Raw genomic sequence first — 3807 nt, 5'->3', positions numbered from 1 at the left:
TTGATTATTAACAGAGTTCCTCAGCATCCTCTCCCTTGTTCAGTCCACAGACCTGCAGTGCAGCCCTGCTGTCATGAGGGACTTGGCCCAGGGAGAGGCTGGGCCCCAGGATGGGTGGCTGTGATGGCTCTGATGGACCAGGGTTTGAGCCTCCGGTTCTCACCTGCAGGAGGAAGGTTTTACAAGTGGTGAAGCAGGGCTGCAGGTGTCTCTCCATCTCTCTAACTCTCTATTACCCCCTACCTTCAAGATTTCTGGCTGTCTCTATCCAATAAATAAAGATAACAATAGTAGTAATAATTTCTCATTTCAAAAGTGTCCTGACTTTGTTTCATTTGTCCTGGTCTTGCCATATACTGTTCTGCATCAGAAAACCTGTTCAATGTATATTTTTGAATGAGTGGATATAAAGTAGGAGGATTTACTCAGTGGTGAAAGTTAAGTGAATGAATACATTTTAAAATTCTGGTGGTGTCTACGGCCATCACACCCAGAACATGGCCGATCTTGTCTGATCTCGGAAGCTAAAAATCTGGTGGTCCTGGAGATGGTGCAGTGGATAAAGCACTGGACTGTGAGGCATGAGGTCCTGAGTTCAGTCCCTGGCAGCACATGTACCAAAGTGATATCTGGTTCTTTCTCTTTCTCCTCCTATCTTTCTCATTAATTAATAAAAAAAATTTAAATCTGGAAACTGTCTTATACTAAACAGTGAGTATGTTGAAATGTTATAAAATGAGGTAAAAGCTATAACAGAGGTAGGAAAGACCCTTCAGCAAGATGGCCGAGCCAGACAGTTGCCCGCGTTGCCCTGTGCACCACCTGGGCTCAGGCTTGGGCCTCACCACGCTGTAGAAGACGACAGTGCTGAGAGCTTTCCCCTCTCTGTGTCTCTGTGTGGAAGAAACTGGCATAGACAGTGAAGCCCCAGTGATGCCAAAAAGAACAGGAGCAAAAAAAAAATTAAACAGCCTTAAGGTCTTTGATCCATAGGCCCAACAACCTAGTTGGTGGAAGAAATAATTTCCTACACAGACTTCATCCTACTATTTCATTGTATTGGTAGCACATCAATATAAAACATTTTATTTAATTGTCATGTGAAGTTTGATTTTATAAAATTTAAAAACATTTTTAATGTTTATTTATTTATTTTTAACCACAGGTGTTCTATCTATGGATCTGGATCTGTGCCAGCGTGATGAATTTATTCCACCCAGTGGCCAGTTTCCTTTTCATTATCATTATCATTATTATTATTTATTATAGAGACAGTCAGAAGAAGAGTGAGAGGAGGAGAGAGAGGGACTGAGAGAAACAGTACTGGCCCAAGTCAAGGGCCAGGAAGACACCAGAGGTCACGACCTCAGAGGTTACAGGGGCCTTAGATTTTTTTCTCAGATGCTCACTGGATGCTCTGCTCTGGCTGATTCTGGGGCTGAAACAGGACCAGGGAGCTCAGAGCCTCAGGCTTCTGAGTCATTGGCAGAACAATTCTGCTGACTCCCCAGCCCATTACAGGGACATGTGCAAATGCAGATTCAGACCACAGTGAGCCTCCAGCTCAGACATCTGAGGATGGGCCACATCAGCAAACCCTTGAGGCCCTGTGTCAGGGAAGGTGTGGAGACAGGGAGCCATGAGACACTGCTGGTGGAAATGCAAACTGGCGCAGCCCCTTTGGAAAACTGCATGGAGGGTTCGCAAACAAATACAAATGGAAGTGCCTTAAGATCCAGCAATCCTACCCCTAGATGTATATCCAAAGCCATGAAGCACTAATTCTCAAAGATATCTGAGCCCCATGTTCTCAGCTACACTGTTTACACTAGCCAAAGCAGGAAAGCAAACTAACAGCCAGTACCAGGTGACTGGATAAAGAGGTTATGGGGGTATATAGTCAATGGAACACTGCTCTGCTATCAACAAAGATGACAGTGTATCACTGGGAACAAAATGTTTGGCTCTGGAGGTAATTATGCTGAGTCTCTTAAGTAAAGAGCTGAAAGACAACTACCAGATTATTTCACTCATATTTGGGATATGTTTGACTGAAATAAACTTTTAAAACCTATAGTTACCCCAGGCTCCCCACCTGCAGGAGGATCACTTCACAGTGGTGAAGCAGGTCAGCAGATGTCTGTCTTTCTCCCTCTGTCCTATCCAAAAAAGTGAAAAAATGTCTGCCAGGAGCAGTGGATTCATAGTGCTGGCATGAGTCCCAGCGATAACCCTGGAGGCAAAGGAACAAACAAACTATAGTGACTAAATGCTCTCTTGGACTTTATGACAACCATGCTTTTTTTTTGTGGGGGGGGTGTCACAGAACTTTGATGGCAGTTGTGGTGATATACAGTTACCATGTATGAGCTGAAATTATACTCCTGAAACCTTGTAATTTTGTAAAGCTCTGTTAAATCCCTGAAGAAGCGAGAGAGAGAAGGAGAGAGAGAGAGAGAGAGAGAGAGAAGAAAGAAGAAGGAGAAAACAACAAACAGGAGAAGAAGGAGGAGGAGGAGAAGGAGGAGAAGAAGTGAGATGCACAGATCTTTGCTATGCTTGGGCAGATGACTTAGCACATAGACACAAAATTCAATCCTGAGGTCCCAGGTTGGACCCTAGCACAGCATATGTTGAGTAGATGCCCTATATTTATCTCTTTAAAAATTTTTATTTTAACTTTATTTATTATAGTTGTAAGAACAGAGAGAAATTGAGGGGCTTGTACCCCAGTCCTTGGGCAGGAAAACATGTGCTCTCCTCAGGGTGAGCCACCACGCAGCGCCCCTATGGAGTTTTCTCTGTAGTTGGCTGTTAGAAGCTGACCACCCCCTGGGGCTCAATCTTGAAACATGAGGCCAAAAAATACTGCCTCCTGCTGGATTCTTTCCCTCTCTCTCATCTGCAGAATCTCCTTTGCAGACAGAACTATTTTATGAAGAAATGTCTGTTTTATTCTTTGTCCAAAATGTATGAGCCACAGTTATTATTCAAATGATTATGTTAATCACAAATAAATAAGTAAAAGATCACTTATTAATGTTTCCCTAGGACACTGGATAAAAAGTTGTCCATCTAATAGTTTCATTTTGGGGTGGGGAGTGGTACACCCAGTTAAGTACATGTAGTACTATGTGCAAGAACTCAACACAAGGACTGAGGTCTGAACCACCACTACTCACCTGCAGCAGGACACTTCACAAGTGGAAAAGCAGGTCTGCAGATGTCTGTCTTTCTCTCTCATTTTCTATATCCCCATCCTTCTCAATTTCTTTCTGTCCTATCAAAAAAAAAAGGGGGGGAGCTGATGGCTTCAGTGAAGTCCTATTGCCTACACTGAGCCCCAGCAGTTATAACCCTGGACACAAAGAAAAGAATTGACTCTAAACGTCCTAAGGAAAGTCAAACTACTGTGCTAGTTAATTTTGGAGACATAAAAAGGGTTGTGTAAATTTAGATCCAAATACATTGCTAAAGTATGGAATAATTTCTAAATTCTTCTAAAACATAAACCATGGAAAGAATCATCTTACAAAATGCTGCTGGGGGGCCAGGTGGTGGTGCACCTGGTTAAGCACACACACACTACAGTGTGCAAGGACTGGGGTACAAGCCCCCGGTCCCCACCTACAGGGGGAAAGCTTCACAAGTGGTGAAGTAGAGCTGCAGGTGTCTCTCTGTCTCTCTCGCTCTCTATCTCCTCCTCTTCTCTCAATTCCTCTCTGTCTCTATCCAATAACAAATACAATAAAATGAAATAGAAAATTGCTAAATGCCTCTAGCTGACTGTTAATATCAATCTACATG

Source organism: Erinaceus europaeus, chromosome 2 (genome assembly GCF_950295315.1).
Source record: "Erinaceus europaeus chromosome 2, mEriEur2.1, whole genome shotgun sequence".
Taxonomy (NCBI): Eukaryota; Metazoa; Chordata; class Mammalia; order Eulipotyphla; family Erinaceidae; genus Erinaceus; species Erinaceus europaeus.
Note: the sequence above shows the minus strand (reverse complement) of the source record.